Source organism: Lepidochelys kempii, chromosome 20 (genome assembly GCF_965140285.1).
Source record: "Lepidochelys kempii isolate rLepKem1 chromosome 20, rLepKem1.hap1, whole genome shotgun sequence".
NCBI lineage: Eukaryota > Metazoa > Chordata > Testudines > Cheloniidae > Lepidochelys > Lepidochelys kempii.
This window is the reverse complement of record NC_136399.1, coordinates 27,273,884-27,282,200: the sequence shown is the minus strand read 5'-3', so window position 1 is coordinate 27,282,200 and position 8,317 is coordinate 27,273,884.

The window sequence follows — 8,317 nt, the reverse complement described above, 5'->3', positions numbered from 1 at the left end:
TCAGTAACTGTTTCCCAACTTCTCTCAGTTCTGTAAATCTGCAGAGTTTTTCTTTATATCAAACCAGCCATTACAGACTCACTCCTTGGTGTGATTTAAAAATTCCTATCTTGTTTAAAAATGAGGAAAGGCGACATCTCCCAAAAGCTCCAGCCAATTAAGATAATCACCTAAACTAAGAGGCGTCTGAAAATGAATATTTCTTGAATTTCTGTCTCTGCTCTTTCCCTTGCTAGCCATTCTGGGGAAATGGAAGGCTCTTGCATATCAGATGAGTTAGTCTCCATAGCAACATATTTTAAAAAATACCCTCTATGTTGGGGGTGACAGGTGAGAACTTATAAAAGGAAAATTACCCCCAAACCACTGTGCAATATCATGAAAACAGGGTCAAAGGTGAACTAACTGAAGTATTGGCAGCTGAATGCTTTCTAAAGCTGGACTTGGTCATGATTTTTGTTTCCGAATTGTAATAGGTTTAAGCGTGAATTACATGGTCTCAACTCTGTCGTCTCCTTTTCAAAAGGTAGAGCAGCAAGAGAAGCAGTCTGGAGGTGGGAGAGGCTGAAAAGATCAGGACACTTTTAGTAAGTACACCCAAAAGAAAGGGCTGGCCAAATTGGGTGCTTTTCTTTAAAAAAAAAAAAAAAAAACCAACCCTTTTTGGTAATACTGGAGTGAGGGGATAGTTAATGAAACACAGGCGCTGGATTGCAAGCTGGTAAGGGATTTGAAACATAATATTGACCTGTAAAACTCTGCCACAAGATATTGAGTTTAGTGGGATTTCGAAAAGCATTTGATGTTTTATATGGATAATGAGAACACTCACAGGTAAAGTAGGTAGGATGTTGTTTATTATGATTGGGTATCTGCCCCCTAGTGCTAGGAGTACTGTATGCCTAGGGCCTGCCATAAAGAGCTTCCCATCCATACAGTGCAGGGATAAGGAACCTGGGTGCTTCAGGGCAGCTATCCAAGCCAACTACTAACTGAGTGGGTGTTAGGGGAGGAAAAAAGCCTTCCCCTGGGCACATTATTCCCTAATTGTCCATTATAGAGTTTCCTGCAGTTGGTAATGGCCATGTTGGAGACTGGGCTAAATGATCTGCTGGTCTGAACTGCTCTGACCGTTCCTTTGCGTTCATCCAACTCGGCCCTCGTGTTTTGCTGATCTGGATCTCAGCTGTATATGGAAAAGGGTATTCTGAGACATGGCCTCCAAAGCAGAACCATTGAATGGCCTGATGCTATAGCAAGAAATACCATCTGACCCAGCCCTTCCCCTTTCCTGCCACTAAGACCCTGCTGTGGCATTAGCAGCAAAAACAAATGCTCTGAAGTGTCTGAGAACAGAAATTTCTTTCCTGGCAGTTTTCAGAGTAACAGCCGTGTTAGTCTGTATTCGCAAAAAGAAAAGGAGTACTTGTGGCACCTTAGAGACTAACCAATTTATTAGAGCATCTGAGGAAGTGAGCTGTAGCTTACGAAAGCTCATGCTCTAATAAATTGGTTAGTCTCTAAGGTGCCACAAGTACTCCTTTTCTTTTTCCTGGCAGTGATGGTGGGGTTCTGCCTGGGGGCCTGTTCTGTGTTATCTTGGAGTTTGTCTGACTGTCCTTAGAAACCTTGCTGTAGCATGTGGCGGTAGCGAATGTGGAAAGTCTCCTTGCCCAGTTTGTTTTTGTGGACAGAGCTGAGATGACTCAAACCTGTGTTGAACTGCAGGGAGCCATATTAGCTTGCACACGGACATTACCCTACCTGCAGCAATGACTCAAGCCCTGGGACTCCTGCTGGCTCTGGCATGCAGGACTCTTCCATTAACATGCAGTGGGGCTCCGCTGAAAGGATTTTATTTTTGGGTAAATATGCCCTGCATTGCAGTTACATTCTGAAGCTGTTTTCAGTTCAGGTGAGGTGGGAAAGCCATGGTTAACATCCCTTCCCTGCTCACTCTCATGGCAGTGTGCTCTAAGGATCTTCGCTCTGAAAACACAAAGTACAGCCTCCATCTCAAATAGCCAGTGCTTGCCTAATTGCTGCTCTGGTTCTGGCCTGCAATCTGGAATCCTTTACACACAGACACACTCAGACACAGCATTTCAGCTCACAGGTCCTTCAGCTGTGGTTAATTTTCATGTCTCCTCGGTTCCTGCAGGCACTGTCGCTTGCCTGTGGAGAGGGGATGCACAGCTGGCTTGGAGATCCTATGCCCTTGCTCAATTAGCGAGTGACTGGGAGTTTGTACCCCTTCTCAAGTACCCCTCTGCTGAAGGATCCGCCAGCTCTGTTGGCAGGGAAAGATTTGATGTTGCTTCTGTCCTTTGCCGTAGCCTAGCATCCTCAGCCCTTTACATCTGCCTCTCACAGGGCAGCCTGGTGCTAGGCTCCCTGGGACTGGAAACCATACCCTCGGGTGCCCTCGCTATCTACGGGGTAGGGGCTGTCTGAGGAATATGGGCCTAAACTTGCAGAGTGTCTAGTCCCTGTGGAAGCCTAGTGTAAGACACCTGGAAGAGACCAGGTTTTTAGAACATGTTGGTGCTCACTTAGGCGACATTTACACTATGAAGTAGGGGTATGATTCCCCTATTTGTATACGCTCATGGTAGCTCAATAGGCCGAGTAGAAACCTGCCTGAAAACTGGGTATGCCCTCAGCATAGCTCACCGGTCCTCCTCAGCCATGCCGCTACACTCCTGTTCCCAAGTGGAGCGCTGGGCCCCTGAGGGTGAAATCTAGAGCCAAAGCAGATGGCTTTTGGTACTCTTGTGATCTCTCCTCTCCTGTGGAAAGAGCTGAGCACAAAGAGGGAGGCCAGAGAGCCCTTTGGGTAGGAGTTGGATTAGGGTAGTTGCATCTATCTGAATTCAGGGCACTGCACTGAGACAGACAGTCCTCTGAGAGCGGCATAGACCAGCCTGACCAAAGGGTTCTATCATACAGGGAAGTGAGGCCCAGTGAGGGCTAATGACTTGTCCAGTGTCACACAGGCACAGCCTGACATGGAATCCAGATCTTCTGAGGCCTAGCCTAGGGCCTTTGCCGCACCAGGCCACAACCCTTCCTCTCCAGGGATGATCTCTCTTCTGTGATGCACCTGGCACCATGTGCCACGCGGTGCTTCTGAATGGGTGTGGATCCCAGGCCCCATCTCTTAGTCTCCATTGTCAGAACTGGTAGGTATCCTGTCCTAGCACCTGGTAAAACGTGCTCACTGTGGCAAAACACCCTCTGAGCAGGGAGCATCTGAGGCATGGTACCATGATTTGGTAAGTCCTGCTAGCCTACAGCTGGGCCTCTTGCCCTTCCACCTGTGATCCCTAGGTGAGTTGTGGGTTAGTAGCACAGAGATCCTAGGCCAGCGCTGGACCTGCAGGGGCCCTTGGGTTTTTATTCAGAGGCTGTATAAGGTCCTGGATTCTGTCTGGGTGAGGCACTGACGGTGACAGTAACTGCTTCTGACTGTATCATATCTGCAGCCTTCACTTCTACAGACCGATCATTTAAGGGATTTCTTATGGTTTCTATCCAGGCTGGAGGAGGTGGCTGTCACATTCAGAAAGCTCAGGCGTTTGGTCAGAGGCCAGGTCAGGGCTGATCCCTGGCTATTAGGAAGGCAAACTCTGCCTCCTTGGGAGTAAGGATGGGCCCGGCCCTCACAACTGCAGGGGGTGCTTGGGCGCAAATGCCCAGCCATAGAGCTATGAAACGGGCACTCTCCAGGGAGAGGGGAATAGGGCTCAGGGCAGGGAACACACAGGCCTCTAAGGGAGACCCTTGTTTAGTGGGGAGAAACACACACGAATAACATAGACTTTGGAATCCTGAAGCTCGTGGGTGGCCGCTTGCCTACCAAGAGCAGAAAAGCTCCATGTTAGCAGCAGTGAGCTGAGAGGTAGTAGAGGCCTGAGGATGGATCACTAGACTGCACATGAGCACCCCTGTGCTCCGGTCTCAGGCTGTCCTAGTGTTTTACCTTTTCTGCGTCTGTTTCCTCTCCTAGAGCTAGGACTAGAATCTTGGCGTTTCCTGCAGTCTGGTTCCTTAACCACAAGACCATCCTCCTTTAGGCTGGTGCTGCCTGTGAGCTGCTTATTGTGTGGCAGATCTTAGCTTTATAACGAGTGCTGCTTTGCATATGTAAACCGTGAATGAAGGTGCATGACCGGTTCCCCTCTGTGCCAATCGGTTGTTATAGTCCCCACAAATGACGTTCAGGCCCTTTAGGTCAAGCTATAGCTGCTTGTGGTTTTTTTTGTTCTGGAGGTTCCCGGTCCCATGAATCCCTCTTTGCTTCCTCCCCTTGGGGTTTCCTGGCAATAATTCTGTGTTCTTCTTTATCACCTGCAGCAATGAAGTATCCCTGGTCACCAGCGATGGGTGCTTCTGATTAAATGGGAAGCTTTGGCCGCACTTGGACAAATCTCAGCCCCCATGGTCTGAGGAGTGAAGCTGCTTAGTACCCTCGTTACTTATCCCCCGAGTTCTGCTGCATTCCCTGCTTGCTATAGACAAAGGTGCATGCACATTATAGATGTACAAACACACACATGTCCCAGCATACACCACTCATGCTCGCTGGGCCAAACTCTTCCTAGGATGTGGAGCTATCCCATGGCTGGGTTTGGCCCTTTCCATTTTATATGCCTAGTGAAGCTGCTCTGCATTATGCAAACCCACTCAGGGTGCAGCACACTCTGACTGAATGCTGGTGTGCTACATAAGATCACATCCATCTCTGTCAGCACTGTTATTAAGCTGGGGCTGTGAGCCTCAGGACTCCTGCACTCGGAGCTCCACAGCCCTCACAGGGAGGTGGGGAAATCAGTTCTTGCCAGAGTCCCATTAAAATCCAGTTCTATCATGATCACACAGAGATAAACACAGGGAGATAGAGCCAGCTCTGGGAGGGAAGTGGGGCTGAGTGGATTAGAACTGGGTGGGGGGGAGGAGTCAGGACTCCTGGGATTTGTTTCCCTGTCTGCCATGGCCTTGTGAAATATCCCTTCCTCTCCCTTCTCTGTACAAATGGGAATATTGATACTTCCCTCCCCGAGTAAATTCACTTGTAAATTCACTTGTGCTGATGTGTTCTAGATCTTGTAGTGGGGACCCCATAGACACCTGTAACTCCAGAGTGCAGGTGGTTTCCTTTCTCTTGGATAAGCTGTGTGGTGAACACAAATAAGCAAATGCAAATTCGGTTGCAAATGCAGCCCCGCTACCTTTGCCGGCTCCATCGGCCGTACCCAGCAAGCGGGGAACGGAGCAATGCAGCAAGTCCGTTTCGTGGCCCTGCCAGCCCTTGAGCTTCGGGCTTCTGCCTCAGTTGCCAGGCTGGGGACGCTCTTGCCCTACGTCCTCTCCACCCAAGAAAGCATTGTAGGGATTTCAGAACTGTCTGCAGGGAGGGGGCGGAGTATGCAGTGAGGTGTTTTCAAGTAACGCACTGCTATTTGCAGAGACATTGGATGATGGGCACAGAGGCTTCTGGGTCCTCTTTGTGAGGCACAATCCAGCCCCTGGATGTGAAACATAACAGGCCTAGCTGGCTGTCCTTCAGTCAAGATGCTGGGCAGAGCTGAGCTGTTCCTCTGGCAAAGCAAGGTGATTTTGGCTTCTAAACCACGAAGGACAATATCAATTTAATCTCTCTCTGGGCCAGGGTCCATGTCTCAGCCCAGCCCTGATCCTGCATTGCAAAAATAACAACTAATACTTCACCCAGCAGTGCTGCTGTGTCTGAGGTGAAGGTGGCAGATCTTTAACAGGGTGCAGCAAAGCTATAAAACAGTCCAAGGCAGGAAGTGAAGGTATTGATAATGTGGGGGATTATAGGGGAGGGCAACTGAAATTACCTGAATTGGAATTTGGGGGGGATTAATGCTGCTGTCCTTACCAGAAACTGTCACGGTGCAGAATATGGACTCAGAGATTTTGTTACGGGAAGGAGAATATGGTTTTCTCTCATTCTTGTTGCACTCGTGTTTCAGAGCATGTGGCCTCTAACCTCTTGTACATTTAGATCACGTTTAAACTCTTTCAGGATGTGTCATAAAATAACATGGTCGTAGCAAGTCCATTCACAGTGGCACTCACTCCACATGTGCAGAAGCCCGGCTCCAGTCACTTTATCTCACTGCCTAATAGCTCTTTGAATTCAAATAGTACTTACGCTAAGTTAACTTGGTTGGACTAATCTCTTGTATATAATAGTTGGTGTTTGGTCTCTCTTTGCACCAACTAGATGTCTCTAATACTCTGTCACTACGTGCGAGATTTATTCTGGAGGAAGAGGGGACATTCTAGAGCAGGGGTGGGCAAACTTTTTGACCCGAGGGCCATATCTGGTTATGGAAATTGTATGGCGGGCCGCGAATACTCACAAAATTTGGGGTTGGTGTGCGGGAGGGAGTGATAGCTCCGGCTGGGGGTGCGGGCTCTGGGGTGGGGCCAGAAATGAGAAGTTCACGGTGTGGGAGGGGGCTCTGGACTGGGGCAGGGGGTGAGGGAGTGTGGGCTCCAGCTGGGGGTGCAGGCTCTGGGGTGCAGGAGGGTGGGACCGAGAGATTCGGAGGGCAGAAGGTGGAGGTGGAGCAGGGCCAGGGCAGGGGGTTGGGGTGCAGGAGGGGGTAAGGGATGCAGGCTCCGGGCAGCACTTACCTCAAGCAGCTCTCAGAAGCAGCAGCATGTCCCCCTCCAGCTCCTTCGCGGAGGCGTGGCCAGGCGGCTCTGCACACCGCCCTGTACGCTGGTACCACCCCTGCAGCTCCCAATGGCTGCGGTTGCTGGCCAATGGGAGCTGTGGGGGCAGCACTTGGGGCAGCTTGCGGGGCCCGCTGGCTGCCCCTACGCGTAGGAGCCGGAGGAGAGACATGCTGCTGCTTCTGGGAGTCGCGCAGAGCCACAGCACATGTGGACCGGGGCAAGCCCCAGACCCTGCTCCCCGGCAGGAGCTCAAGGACTGGATTAAAATGTCTGGAGGGCCGGATGCGGCCCCCGGTCTATAGTTTTCCCACCCCTGTTCTAGAGACATGGTACAAAAAGCCCTTTCATTGGGGGTCTCACATGCCCACCCATGCACCCAGCAAACCCCTTCCCAGAGCCAGTTATTATTCTTACTTGTGTTATGGCAGCACCTCAGAGGTTCCCCACGAGGTGGGAGCCCAGCGGTGCTAGGTGCCGCACTGACCCACAGTGGCAAGGGTCGGCGCCCCATTGTGCTATGTGCATGTGGGAGGCAGAGCTGTGTGGGATGGCTGAGCATGGCTCTTAGTTTGTAAAACCTCCTGGAAAAGGGACGGTCTCTGTGACACACGTTTGCACAGAGCTTAGCTCAGTGGGGCCCTGGCCTCTGGGCGCTACCACCATGCAAATAATCGGTAATAATAAGTATCTTCCCACTTGTTCACTGCAGGACCATTTTGTGGATAGCGGCCCCTGCCCAGGGACTGCCTGTTGCTTCCAGTAGTTCTGCAAACACAGCCTTAATTGGATCATCAACTGGATCTAATTTACAGAGCGTGTTTCTCCCTCCATGCCTCATTACGGTTTGGGCAGCTGTGCACCAGGCATGGCACCAGCTGTGAAAGAGCGGCTGGTTGCTTTGGAGGACGGACTTTGGCGCATTTAGCGCTGCCATAATGAACTTTGCTGCTAATTGTTTGTGTGCACTGGCTGGTTTAATCGGAGCCATCTCACGCTGTAAATCAATCTGGCTGGGAGGTGCCAGGGAGCTGCATTCTGTGCTGGGGTTCTTGGTGAGGGATGGGTGGGGCCTAGGCCTCCTGCTGGGGCCTGTCCAGGGGTACGAGGTTGGATGAGGCCTAGGACTGGTGCTGGGCCCTGGATGAAATGGCCCCTTTGTGCCCAATGCTGGCCCCGTTGGATCAGAAAGAGGGTTTTTTGGGGGTGGGGAGATGGTGCACAAAAGGACCCATTGACAAGGCTCATGCCTCATTCCTCTGAGCCCGGTTTCTCTGCCATATAGGGGGCCCCCACATCCAGGCATGCTGAGCAGCAGGGGTGCTTCTGCTGCCTGTGGCAGTGGTGGGAGGAAATGGGGAACTCAGCCTTGTTCTGCAGGGACAGAAATGCAAGAAAATCCCAGAATTATTTCCGGGCTGCCTCGCGCGCTCTTTGCCTTAGGCCAGGGTTTCTGTAGCACCCAGTCACTGGCGTATGGAAATGCTGGAGGCTGAGTTTTTCATAGAGGCCTGCGAGGAAGGGGGGATAAAACTAATGGGAACTGGATCTCTTTGCTGGTTTTGCAGGTCTCAGTTGGGGAATCTACAGCCCTGCCTGCTCTACA